Source organism: Leopardus geoffroyi, chromosome C1 (assembly GCF_018350155.1).
Source record: "Leopardus geoffroyi isolate Oge1 chromosome C1, O.geoffroyi_Oge1_pat1.0, whole genome shotgun sequence".
Lineage (NCBI taxonomy): Eukaryota > Metazoa > Chordata > Mammalia > Carnivora > Felidae > Leopardus > Leopardus geoffroyi.
Window position 1 is genome coordinate 91,896,503 of NC_059328.1, and position 14,765 is coordinate 91,911,267.

The following is a 14,765-nucleotide window of genomic DNA, read 5'->3' on the forward strand; positions in this document are numbered from 1 at the left end:
CTTACCTTTCCTCAAAATTATTAAAAATATTACTAAAGCATAAATTAATCATTAGGCATTTAACCTCCAAACACCTTTCTGAAACTAGGCTTATTGGTAATTTTACATAAGTGTGAATTCTCACTTTCCAAATAAATTTAAAAACCAACTGCAAATAGTCTACTAATAAACATTTAAAATTAATATTTGACTATTCCCCAACCAGTCAGGTATTCAGATTGTCAACCTATCTAGTACATTCAAAATGGCCAGCTAGCCATATTTTAAATTAAACATAAGCCCAGGGGATTTAGCTTTTGTGGGCTTTGCACATTTAGACTTGTGTCAATATCAAGAGTCAATACAAACCTAATACTAAAACACTCAATCTCTTATGTTGAAATTTTATAAAACCAAGGATTCTCTTAAAGCATCAATACCTTTTAGAGTCATTTTTAAACCCCCAAATAAACTCAGTCTAAGGGGAGTTTCATAATAATCGAATATGGAATTGCAAGTTAGACTGGGCAACACATTAAACAATTAAACAAGCAAGAAGTTTAATTAAATTTCTAATTCGCATTGGATTTCATTCTATCCTACAATTATAAGGTTTCAAGCCAGTATCAAGTATTCAGGAGTGCCCTGCTGAAAATATATCTGCAATGTCAATAGTGAGCAATATATTAATGTCAGATAGATGGTGGAATAATGGCTGTTATTGTTAAGATCACTGGAGGCTGGCTGACTTTTCCTTCTCCTCCTCTACCCCAAGTCCACTAGTCCCCAGACAGGGAAGTGGCAGCTTTTCCTGACAGAGATAATGGGAAAAGAGGTAAACTCCCTCATTTTATGGAAAAGGAACCTGATAAAAAGATTGTCCTTGAAAGAAGAGGAATTGCCAGGAATTGAAAAGGATGTGGGGTCTAGTATCAATCCTACCACTTGCCACTCCTGTGGCTTTGAACAAGTTCCTCTGTCGACAAAGTCACCCTAGATCCAATTGGATATGAAATTGGAGGTCATCCAGCACACAGACATTTAAGGGGGGGGGGGGGGAACAACCCACCATCTGTTAATTGATCTATCTGTCAAATGGCTGAGGCAAGAGAGGGGTGGGTGCTCTTGATCTTCGTGGTTCCAAAGTTAAGGCTCTTTATTACACTGCCCTAAAGTAAAACCTTCATGGCAAGAGCCTCACGTATATGGGCATGTATCATATGTAAACATGTATGTGTAGAATGTGTGTATGTGTATAATACAAAATGTTTCCAAATAAGCTGTACTGAGGAAAAGGCTTAGCATAGACTACTTACCAGCTTGCACAAGTTTAATGCCACGAGGAAAAAGAAGGCTCAGCTAAATAAACAGATGAAAAAGTATTTTCAAGACCAGAAACATTAACGCAAGCTTAGAGCTCGACGTACAGAGTCATCATTGTCACCAAGCATCATTTTAATCTTGAGACTTCCTATCTGGAAGGATTCAGAAGAGTTCCTAATTCATTATTCCAAGTCTGCATGGTATTTAGAAAATTGCTTTGTAGTGTTCCTTCTTAGTAGATCAAAGCCCTGTAAAACCATTTAGTTTTTTCTCAATCTGAAAGATGTTTAGGTCATGATAACTGGAAAATACAATGCAAACCCCTACTACAATTAAATAGGCCAGGAATAGTTTTGGCTTAGTAAACTACCTACAGCCTCAGATCTATTTTGTAGTGTATAAAGCACTATTTCCAAGCTATCTGGTTTTTAAAATGCACCAATAGCAACAGCATTAATTTAAAATACCAGTGTTCAATATGTCAAAGCTCAAATATTCTGAGAGGGAGCTTTAATGCGTATATATTATTAATGCACTATCAGAGAACAGATCCCTGAGTTGATTCTGACCAGTGAGTCATTAGAGACTACAAAAAAGCAAATTTGGAGTACGATAATAGATAGACAGAATTTTTTTCTGGGTGATCTCACTATCCAGGGGAGAAGAAACAAAGTACAAGAAGTTTGCAGCTTCAGGTTGGGGGATAGGAAAACAGACTTTAATAAAACATTGTTTTTATTCTTTACTAGCCACTTGGGCAAGAAACTCTTTAGAGAAAAGAACGGGAAAAGCATATCTTGAACCACGGTGGAAGCTCTATTATGAGCTGGGTGGCCCAGGTGGGTACTTATATCTCTGGTCCTTAGTTTTCTTATTTAAAAGAAAAAAAAAAAGGAGAGATAATTGTCACCATCATAACTTCCATGAAGATTTAATGAGACAAATATCAAAAAGCATAGCACTGTACTTGGAATACAATGTTAATGTCACTGAATATTAATTCTCTCATAGGATTGATGCAAGAGGGGAAGAATATAAAATAAGACAGTATTACTTTTATGAATTTTTCAATTTATAAAGCCCATTAATTTAGGGCACTTGTGACTTTTGACATTTTTCCCCTTTTCCTCAAAGGCCTGGCTACTTGGTGCAGATTGATTTTGCAAATATAAAGATGTGGATAGGACTAAAACCACGGCCCACTGGAATATTCTAATCACTTGTGAGGCAGATAATCTGAGCTCCCAAACTCAGTGTTTTCTTAGACAAAGGTGTTCAGAAGAAAGTGTGCTATTCTAAGAAGTAACAGAGAGGTCAGATGCTTCTGCTCAGTGCTTCAAATTGGGCTCTCCCCAGGAAGATGATTCAATGTTAGTCCAAAGTTCATCCTAAAGGAGAAAAATGACTGTTCTCACACTGTGCTCCTATCTCCAGTGACTTATGTAATGCACATCCAATGTTACCTCAGTACAAACACATATATTTAAAACTCATCTTAATCCACCCTGATAACTAACCAGGACTTAGTTTCAGACCACAGGTTTTTTTCTCCCCAATCCTCTTACCTCTAAAAGAGAATTTAGGGTTGCCTGGGTGGCTTAGTTGGTTAAGTGTCTGACTCTTGATTTCAGCTTAGGTCAGAATTTCACGGGTTCGTGAGTTTGAGTCCCACATCTGGCTCTGTGCTGACAGTGTGGGGCCTGCTTAAGGTTCTCTTTCTCTCCCTCTCCCTCTGCGCCCCCCCCTCCCAGAATACATACATAAACATAAAAAACTAAAAATAAAAAAGAATTTAAACTCTGAGACTAAAATCACATCATCTAGACAACTGGAAAAAGGAAACATCATCAAATTAAATCAAACAAAAACTTTGCATAGACTGTATTAAGCATGATTCTATAAGGTGACCAAAAATGTTGTTATACGTTAACTTGTAAATTAAGACTTAATTTACATTAAGGAAATTCTTTGAAGCCCAAATCATCCTTATACATTGTTAATAATATACACGATGTTATTATTTGATTCTGTAAAAATAACCAATTCTTATCCAATAGCATCACTACAAAATAAGGGGAAAGCATTTAAGTTCTAAATCATACTTTTCATCCAGTATGTGAATATACTACACAAAAATACCGCTTGCTTTTAAAACAAACTGAAGGAAACTTTCGTCTCTGGAGAACAACAGTAGGCATTCTTGTTATAAATGAGACAGCATGGGGTGAGGGAAAAAGCTCTGAATTGAGATTCAAGATCAGTCTCTGCCACTTGTTAACTAAAAAAGCACACACAAAACATTTAATCTCTATTTTTCTTTATTTTTTAAAGATAATACCTTCTGGCTATCTCACAGCATTCCTTAATCATCAAAGTATTATGGAAACTATAAAGCAGTATAAGAGTAAGGAATTATCCCTATATGCTACCAGACTCTAAATACTCTGACATGAAGGAATTAAAATCTGAAATCTTCCTTATAATTCTTAGAATCAGAAAAACATACTATGCATAATTCAATCAGAAGTCCCCAAATTGATTTCTCAATAACTTGGAGATAAAACTGTCTCATTTAGTTCTTCTGTGGGGATGTTAGCAGTTGGCATTGCACCCTGCCCATAATATTGGACTGAAATTCAGCATTAACTTACGCATAACTTTATACCTTTATATTAATCCAGGTTAGCATTCACCTCAACTAGTTAATGAAAGCATCTTTCGAAATTAAGTTTCTTTTCATTTAAGGTAAAGAATGTTTAAACCTTGAAGCTGGAGGAATAGCTACCTTCAAATGCCTGAAGGGTCACCACATAGAGGAAAGACACACGTTCTATTTGGGCCCAACAAGTGACATTACGAAATTATTCTCAAACAGGTTTCAACTCGTTGTAAGGAAGTGATTTCTACAATCAAAGGTAAGCAACGAGCAAATGAGTCCAGAAGTGGTGAGCTCATCACAAGAGGCATGTAAGCACAGACTACACTTGGAAAGAAATTGTAGGAAAGGGTTGAACACTAAATGGTTGGAATAGAGGAACACCAAACTCTTCTCAAAGTGTCCATCAAACAGTATGGTTTTTGAGGATCTTGATAATTATGAGCAGGTATTCAGAGTATATGAGAGAAAAATCACCTAGAACAAATTAATTTTTCTAAATTACATATCAGTGATATATGGCATTTTTTCCTAATTATTTAAAGTAAAATACATACACTCAACCTGTAATGACTTTTTCTGAATTAAGAGCAAAAACTTCAGTTGCCAATGCCTTTCTTAGATTCCCAGAAAGTCAGTAACTCTCAAAATTTTCCTGGTCGCATCACCTGCACTGGATTTTTCTCTGCTGAAATTTCCAATTCCATTCTCCTCACATCAAATAATGTGTGGCAATAAGCCAAGGGAGATAGGCTAGAGGAGTTCAATTTTTATTTATTTTTATTTTTTAAAGTTTCTTTATTGGGGGGGGGGAGGGACAGAGAGAGAGGGAGAAGGAGAATCCCAAGCAGGCTCCACACTGTCAGCAGGGAGCCTGACGCACGGCTGGATCTCAGGAACCCTGAGATCATGACCTGAGCTGAAATCAGGAGTCAGGCTCTTAACCAACTGAGCCACATAGATACCCCTCAAATAGGACTTTCTTATTTCTCCAACTACACTGCTATTGCTTACTGTCTTGTGAAGAGGAAAAACAAAGTTTCTTCTATTGCTTCCATTGTAAGGATAGCCAACCTTCTATCACTGTTTATTTTGTACTATAGAGCCCAAAGTAATAATTCCTATGATTTAATAATTTATCAAAAAAAATACCCTAAAGGTAGTACATATGACATTAACTATTAGGTTTAAATTTATAAATTAAAGCTTGCTCACTATTATAGAATTCACTAATTATGTCATTTTCTTAGAGGAAACCATGTATATACTTGCCTCGATACAATAAACAGTTCCAAAATAAACTTATTTTTTGCGTTATTCTCTACATTACCCAGACAAGCTGGAGTCAGCATAGTAACGACCACTGCCAGGTTCAACACTCCTGGTTGCACTATTATTCATATAAGGAGAAGGACAAAAGAAAAACACAATAGATCAAAGGGTCTGCAACAGAAGTTCAGGGAAACCAACATTAATTCAGCCTTTACAATGTTACTTGCATTTAGTTTTAACAGAATAATGCTTATTGGTTGGTGGAAATTTTGATATCTATCCCTTCTTCATGCCTATGATTTCTCCTTCTTTATAAGCATGGTCAGGGATGCCAGAAAAATGTCAAGCAAGTATTAAACATAACCAGGGGAGGAGGAGAGAGGTTGATCCCCACTAGGCAATAACAGAACAAGAATACTGTTTAATATTTACTAATGCTTTGTCATGCATGAAATGCTTTTACATGTTTCTGGATCAAACAGGCTACTGAAAGACTCCATTTAATGACAGCTGTGGTTTTTCTGAGCACTGTCCCGTGTCCTACTTCCTTTTATTGCTGCCAGGAAACTGCGGTTTAGTTCCCTACACTGACTTAACTGCCAATTTTGAAAGGTTATAGATAATACAACAGATTCAGGGAGAGTTGAGTTGGCTTCAACTTGGGAGATTAATGTGAATAGGTCAGTACCATAAGACTCAGTACAGCCCAGGGGTGATGGATCAAGTCAGCATGGGTCTCATATCCATAAACAAATTCTTCATATTAAAGACTTACAATGAAAGCCTTTTAAGAAGAAAAGGCTGTTTTTAGAGAAAATAACTTCTCCAAAAAACCAAAAATGTATGTGGATAGATAACACAGAGATGCTCTGCAGACTGCTATTTTTGTAGTATGTCTGTAAGGCTACCAGTTTCAAGTAGACCCCGACACGGGCTTTGGACACCCAGAAAATGCCAAAGAAGTGCCAACAAAGCCAAAATGTCACTCCCATATTTGGCTCATCCAAGAAGGCTCACCCTTGGGCCAACTCTTGACACCACCCTAGTCTTCCTTTGCCCCTTCTGGTTTTCTTGGTGTGCTCTCCAACGAGGAAATTTCAGAATAAATAACAAGCACAAACGTCAATACTGCTGGAAAGAAAATGCTCCAAGAGAACAAAGACCCATCACTTACTATAAAATTATCTCTGCTGATGTTGGTTGACTACTGGCCTGGATTCTTTGGGTCTCATAGTCCTTTCCAATAAACATTATAATAAAACCTAATGAAACCAGATACCCAAATAGGTGCAGTCTGCTTTTTGAGCATATATTTTTGATATTCATTTGGACAGAACAAAATAATGTCAAATACAGATAATTCGGTTTTGGTGGCTTAGAGAACATTTTGTAGCTAAATCATCATGATGGCCTAAACAGGAATTAGTGCTACTAAAAATTTTAAAAATAAAATAAAATAAAATAACACTACTACCAAAGGCCACAGGGTGGTTCCATTACAGCTGAGATCATTTAGTGGTAACACAGACTCACTACATTCCCTAGGCCTAATCATCATCTTTGGGCTGTAACACAGGGGTCACTAACTGCAGCTCATGAGCCAAATATGGCCCACCACCTGCTTTATTGGAACACACCACACATGTTCATTTATGTATCATCCATGGCTGTGCTACTACTGCAATGATAGAATTGAGTAATTGTGACAGAGACCATATGGTCCACAAAGTCTACCGTATTTACTTTCTGGCCCCTTACGAAAAAAAGTGGGTCGGTCCCTGTTCTAAGAGATGAAATTTGTAGTCCCAAAGGTACCTATTTATATATCTGAGAAGATCCAAACAGACCTCCTGATGAAGAAAATGGAGAAAAGGAGCGAGAGAAGAAAAGAAAAGGAGGAAGAAGTAACAGTACTACCATACTCGTGGTACCAGTAGTAGCAGCAGGAGTAGCAGCAGTAACTTGGGCTTGCTGTAGAAGTCTCTGACCTAGCTTCACGTAGATGGAAGAATCTCCCTCTAGGCAAAAGCATCAACAAAGTCAGTCTTTTAAATATGCGCAACAGAATGTCAAATTTGCTGTCGCAAATTTACTATTATATTATAAATATGGGTCACTCAACCAACCAATAGCAAAGGCCACCATCGCTTGAGACGCTCAGCAGATTTCTTAATCTTGAATTGATGTGATATAACACGGCTTTATTCCTTGAAATCCCAGGATGACTAGGGGAGGTGCACTCTCTCTGGCATGACTAGTCAGGCCTCATTGCAGAAGCAGTGAGCTCAGGATACCAGTCCACTACAGGGAGCAGTATATGGTGAGGAAGGTCATATTGAAGATGTCAACAAGACCAATAAAATGGCAGAGGGAAGAGGTGCATGAAATAAGCCTTCTTCATGACACCCGTGAGTATCACAAAATCTAGGCCATGACTGCGTTTCTTCTGGGTCAGAAGTTTGTACAGACAGAAATGTGAGGAAGTAGGTGGGCTTTGAGCACCTCAGACCCTAGAACTGGAGTTTGGGCCATGTTCTGCCCACCATCTCCCAGAGGCAAGGAGGCCCAGGTGGCATAGGTGGCATAGAACATTACATACTGTTCTGTACTTTTCAGCGTTAAGTATAGATTAGGTCAGCATTATGTGAAAGAGTCTAGGTAGTGTGAAAATTACCCATCTCAGTTGGTTAAGTTTTATCCAAAAATTGAGTCAGTCTGACGAAAAGAAAGATATATGGAAGGACAAAAAGAAACATAACCTGGAAGCATCAGGTTAGGTGGCTACAAAACTGCCTTCAGGAAATTGCAATCTCATTTTTTAATACTAATTTAAGAAAAAATTATTTTATGTGACATCAACTTCTAGTACTTCAAAAAATCTAATGCTGCTAGTGGAAAACATATGTTTTTCAGTATCTCCTAAGAATCCACGTTATAAAGCCTTCTTATCATACCAGAAAGTTTCTTTCCCTCAAGGGCTGTTGTGATATTTTGGCAGACAATATGAATTCCTTAACTCATCAAGTCTTTGTGGGGTTTTTTTAATTACCCTTATCAGAAAACTTGAGTCAAATTTCAAGTTTATAGTAAAAATATGATTATCCACTATGTGCTACAAGATGTGATAGGACCCCTCATGCATGTGAACAACACTGACAAGACGCCTGCCTTCTTGGTGTTTTTACCCAGGGGTAAATAGCCAGGAAATGGGCAGCTAGGTCTAAAGGTGATCTCACCAATCCAAGGGCCCAGGACTTGGTGCCTTAAAGGTACACATACAGAAACCACAATAACCAAAATGCAATTGCATTCTTTACTTAACATTTCAAAGAACTTTATAAAAGGGAATACAATTTGAATCCACAGGTATATATTTCAAAAGGTGCTTTTCCCTTCCCAAATTCCTCAAACTCCATAGCTATTCTAGAGCCTCATTCACACCAAAACCCCAAATTTTCTTTCCATTTCTGGAACCATGAAGCTTTCTTTTTTCCTTTCTCCCAGCATTAGCCAAGCAGTTCAATTTACCTTCTCTCTTAGTAAGCAGGAAAGAAATCCCTATTCTTTAGGAAGAGAAAAGACAGGCAAAATTGGGCAGGCAAATAGCAGATTCCCTTCAACAAACAGGGTGCAGAGGAGCAGAGTGAAAGCTATAAATACTACCCTTGGATAATTTCTGTAGGGCCATATAATTACAATTGTGAGAGAATACTGGAAAGGTAAGGTTACTAATTTAGCATTGTGGTCAGAAGAGACCTCTTTCACAAAGTCACATTTAAAGCTAAGATCTGTAGAATAAAAAACCAGCTAACCAAAGACCAAGAGGAAAGACCATCCTAGGTAGGAAAGCCTCAAGGGTGGTTGCCTGAGGCCTGTGCATTCTCCAGGAACTGAAATCCACCCAATCTAACTACAGCAAAAGGAACACAAGTGAAACTGATAAGAGATATGGCTGGAAGACAGGCAGGATAAAATCATGGAGGGCCTTCAGATCCTGGCAAGAATGTTGAGATTATAACAAGTGCTATACATAGCCAATGAAGGGTTTTAAGTAGGGCAAGACACAACTGGACCACCCTGAAGAGTAGACTAGTAAGGAGAGAGCAAGGAATGCAGAAGCTAATTAGAGATATGAAAGGCTTAGACCAGGGAGGTGAACATGAAGATTACAAGTGGTCAGATTCAATCTGTAGAGGTTGGTGAGATGTTGAACACATATGGAGGGAGAAGGGCAATTCCTAGGCTTCCTCTAGTTACACTTGAGTAAATGGGATTGGAAGAAAGGTATTATTTAGCTAGAAACATCAAGAGTTCAGTCTTTACATTCAATTCCTTATATATTTACTAAAAATTGTCACATTTATAAATTACACTATTTAAATTCAATTGCAATAGCTCCCTCATTGTTATATGCCCAGGGCTTCCAATAATATCTGTCAACAAGGCAAGTGCTAAGTACTTGTAGAATGAATGTAATTTCCTCCAGTAATTATCTCTCTGGTATTCAAAATATCTGAGCAACATCTTTAGATTAAAACAAATTTTATGTTTTTGAAGTTATGTTTGATAAGATATGATTTCATATTTAAAACGTAAAAAACACACTCATTGCTTTTAATAATACAAACTACAGAAGGTAAATTTCAAGAAAATATTCTTGTCTAGTAGATTCTAACTTTGAGGAAAATGTTTTGAAACATTGTTCTGTTTGACCTCTGATTATTTAAATTTTTCCTTTTAATTCTGTGGCATGTGTGCTTTTTATGGTGAGTGACCTCAAATTCCTTCTGGAAGTAAATGGGAGAATAAATTAGAAAGAAACACTGTAGCTCAGATCAAATGCGTTTTGTGCAGTTTAGTGGCTTGATTCTTGGCCCCTGACCCACCCTAGTTGGAGAGCACTCTTTTTCAGGGGTCCATCCTAGGAAACAAAGCTCAGGGGGCTGCGCTTCCAGACGACTAACAGGACAAGGCAGCCTGGCCCCAGAGCCTCTTCCTGGCTCTGTAATTTCCTTATCCCTTTCTCCTACTCTTCTCCCCACAACCAGAGTCTGAGCATTTAAGAGATAAATATCCTGGGCTAATCTTTGAGCACACGTTAATACCTCTCTGTTATTCTTCCTCTTGTGAAAACCATGTAGCATTGTACATATGGGACACAGTGAAGAAATCTTAGTGGGAATGATGGTATATTTATCTCTTAGAGAACTTTCTTTACTCAAAGGATTAAATATGAATTGTTAGAATTTCAAGAATTGGGTCAGTCCAAAGAAATTCCAAGCAACAGAACCTTGCAGTTCCCTTCAGTGAACACTCAGAGGCTGTTTAAGAATCTACCACTTTCTACCATTTGCGATGTTTTTTTCCACCTATTTTTTTCCCTCTTTCTCTTTCTTTAAAAAGCCTTTGTATTCTGTTATTCAATTTATTTATTTCATATTTTGCCCAACTTTGACTTATTTCTGGAACATTTAAGGAAACTGCCTGATCTTCTAGATCAGCGGGGGGGTTGAGGGAGAGGGAATAGAAAAAAGGAAACCTAGTTTTAGATAAAAGGATTTGAGTCCAGTTGCTTATTTTTAGCACCTTCATGGATAAAGACATGCTATGAACTGAGATCCTGAACTCTATTATAAATGATTTAACATTGAAGTTGTACAAATTTGGTCAAACACTCCTATGATTGCTAGTTTCCTGAACTATAAAGTGGGTATGACAACGTTTATCAATTTAAATCTAATAGGAGAAATTCTTAAAAACACATTGGGTATAAGGGATTCAGAGAAAACATATCCATAAGCTTCCTGACAGTATTTTGAAAACTGCTATAGACACATCCGTATTTTCCTGTATAATTATGAAAACTAGCTTAAGCTAATAAAAGTATTTGCCATCTTATTTCCAAGAAAACTAAAATGGAATTGTCAGAGACAATGATGAAAGCCCTTTTAGAAATAAGTAAGAATAAGCAATGTATATGTATCAGCCTCCTAAAGATTTAAATATGTTTTTCAGAGCATAGTCCCCCAGAAATATGACTTCCAACATCATCTGGTTCAGTAACTGCTCCAACAACCTCAACAGAAGTCAGTCCTGCTACCACTTCTCCTCACAGGAAGAAAAGAAAAAAACATTCTTCTCCCTGTCCCATCCAAGTGGATCACTGCTGCTTTTCTCTTTGTTCAGTCTTTCTTACAGAGGTTTGCCAAGTTCTGATGTGGTTCACTGCCGGAAGTGGTTATGGCCAAAGAAGGTCAGAGAACACAGCTACTGAGCAGGGACAGGGATGTGCTTGGGAAAGACACAGGCTGAGATTCAGGTCGCCTCTTGGGAGATGATTTGCGTTTACTGGATACTTACTGTTTATTGGTATTCAAACTTTTCTACGGTCTTTTATAATGTTCTAAATTAAAAACTATTTTAAACATCTTAAAGGTGATTTGCAATTTTTTAAAATAAAAATGATCCAATTATCCTATAAACAGCAGAATTGCCATCTTCTGTAAATAGAACTGGCAAGCATTTCATCAGTCTTAAAATATCACATCCCTTGATTTCCCACCACCCTCCTACCAATGCCTCCCTTTCCTTCTCTGAGCTCCTTAAAGCAGCACTCCAGAACGCTCTAGGAGGACCTATGTGTCCCATGTTAATGCTAAAGAGACTCGCAGAAGATGGCTTGTGGAGGTATCCAAGGCTTAGTGTTTTTCATGGGCTGTCATGAATGCTGCCAGATTTCTTAGTTTCCTTGGTTCTCCATAGCTTATAGATTAAGGGACTAGAACTTCAGATAATGGGTAAAATAGCAAAATTTGAACCATAGGTAGCATCTTAAGCTTCAGGACTTACCTAGATTATTCTATTGTCCTGAGCACAAGACAAGCAGGAGCTGTCTTACAAAGCTGGAAGCAGGGCTTTCCTGCATAAGGCGAGGAGGAAATAATGAAATATTCTGATGCTTTAGTAAAATCCTGACTAATTTTACTTTGCTGTAATTGGCACAATCACTCCTTATAGAAGCCCTCAACTTCGACTTTGAGCAATTCTCAAAAAAGGTACTTCCACCCTCTCACCATCTGCATGGGCAGTCAATGGAATTCTGAAATATAAACAGCCACTTGGATGTTTAATTATACTGTAGAAGTGCCTGGAAAATGAGCAAAGATTAAGACTCCCAGGGGGCACTTTGGTGGCTCAGTGGGTTGAGCATCTGACTCTTGGTTTTGGCTCAGGTCATGATCTCACGATCTGTGAGATGGAGCTCCTCCTTGGGCTGTGCATTGACAGTGCAAAGCCTGCTTAGGATTCTCTTTCTCTCTCTCTCTCTCTCTCTCTCTCTCTCTCTCTCTCTCTCTCTGCCCCTGCCCCACTCACACCCACATGCACCTGTGCACTCTCTCTCAAAATAAATAAACATAAAAAAAATAATCCCAGTTTCCCTGTGTGTGGTACAGCCATATTTATTGTGGTGGAACAATTTAAATCCATCCATACCTACCCCTATAAGTATACACCTATAAAGCAGTGATTGGTATTTATCTACAACTACAAATTTCTCCCGTCTTCCATATGAGAACCTGGAATCCCTAGCCAGGGACAGTCTCGCCTGGAATAAAGATTCTTTTTTTTGAAAGTTTATTTATTTGGGGGCGCCTAGGTGGCTCAGTCTGTTGAGTGTCCGACTTTAGCTCAGGTCGTGATCTCGCAGTTTGTGAGTTCGAGCCCCGTGTCGGGCTCTGTGCTGACAGCTCAGAGCCTGGAGCCTACTTCGGATTCTGTGTCTCCTTCGCTCTCTCCCCTCCCCCACTTGTGCTCTGTCTCTATCAAAAATAAATAAAATATAAAATCTTTTAAGTTTATTTATTTGGATAGAGAGAGAGCATACATGCAGGCGAGGGGCAGAGAGATAGAGAAAGTGAGAAAATCTCATGTAGGCTCCGCACTGTCAGTGAAGAGCCTGGTGCAGGGCTCAAACTCACAAACTGCGAGATCATGACCTGAGCTGAACTGAAGAGTTGGATGATTAAATGACTGAGCCACCCAGGTTCCCCTGGAATACAGATTCTATTTCCTAGGCTCCTTTGACAGATGTGGCCACATTACTAAGTTCTGGTCACTGTTAGCAAAAGAAGTTTGTGGCATATCTGCAAAGGATCCTTTTTTTTTTTTTTTTTTTTTTAATTTTTTCAACGTTTATTTATTTTGGGGACAGAGAGAGACAGAGCATGAACGGGGGAGGGGCAGAGAGAGAGGGAGACACAGACTCGGAAACAGGCTCCAGGCTCTGAGCCATCAGCCCAGAGCCCGATGCGGGGCTCGAACTCACGGACCGCGAGATCGTGACCTGGCTGAAGTCGGACGCTTAACCGACTGCGCCACCCAGGCGCCCCTGCAAAGGATCCTTAAAAGTGAGAGGTTACCTTCTCTTGCCTAGACTGTCTATTTTATAGGTGGAGCACCAGCAGCTACCTTGGACAACAAAGTGACCAACCTTGAGCATAGAAGCCAAATGCTGATAATGGAGAGCAGGAAGACCTAGGCCAGGTCCCTGATGATACCCCAGGGAGTCACCAGACCCCCTCTCACTACCTACCCAGATTTTTTACACAAAAGAAATAAAAACATCTTTCTTTCCGAACCTCTTTTACCAGTGTGAAGCTGATTAATGGAAACTGAACAAAATGTTAACTGATATGCCTGTCATATATAGTCCAAGGAGGCTGTCTGCTCTGGACAAGAAATTTAACTTTTCTCCTCTGCAGAAATTTCTTTACTCCTCTAAAGATTATACAGCCAAAGAGAACCCATAAGAAAATAGTAACCCTAGCATCATTCCCACAAAAGCAAAGGCTTGAGATCAGCTCTACTTTTGCCCATTGTCACCAACCCCAGGTAGACAATCTACCACTTGAAACCTCACTGAAACAACACACTAGGTTTATGATGTAGACCACTGCACATCAGAGACTGGGAAGAGGCCACTAACTTCATCATTTATGCCACAACCAAAGGGGTCCCTGTAGTATAGTCATGGCATAGATGCACATAACTACTAACTTTTCTTGTTTCATTATTGTAATTAATAATACATTATAAGGATGATAATGATATACTGGGACAATGCCTTTTGATTTTACAAGTCCTCATGGGTGTAGTAGGGTCTTAAATATAAAACAATATTAATAATAGTGACAACAATAGATATCACTTATTGTTCAGTGTCATATGACTACTGGGGTACTATTTGGCTAACACTCTGCCAGACACATATCTGGAATTCAAAATATTATTATCTTTACTTTACAGAGGAGGAAACCGAGGCTCTGAGAAATTAATCAATTTAGTTAAGACTATGTAGCCAGTTCATGGGGGTGATTAATGCTAAATCCAGAATTGTCTACGAGCTTAGAAATAATTTAGCAGCACAATCATTACTCTCAAAATGTTAGATAAAATAATCTTTAAAAAATCTGTTTTTCTCACTTCAGAACTACAATAAGACACTCTAATCTTACCTCCATTTTCCATTAACATG

General features: G+C 38.4%; 1 protein-coding gene across 1 annotated transcript in view; it reads right to left on the reverse strand.

Moving 5' to 3' along the window:
* VAV3 (vav guanine nucleotide exchange factor 3) overlaps positions 1-14,765 on the reverse strand; it is a 353,758-nt gene that overhangs the window by 144,896 nt on the left and 194,097 nt on the right. The window lies entirely within an intron of this gene.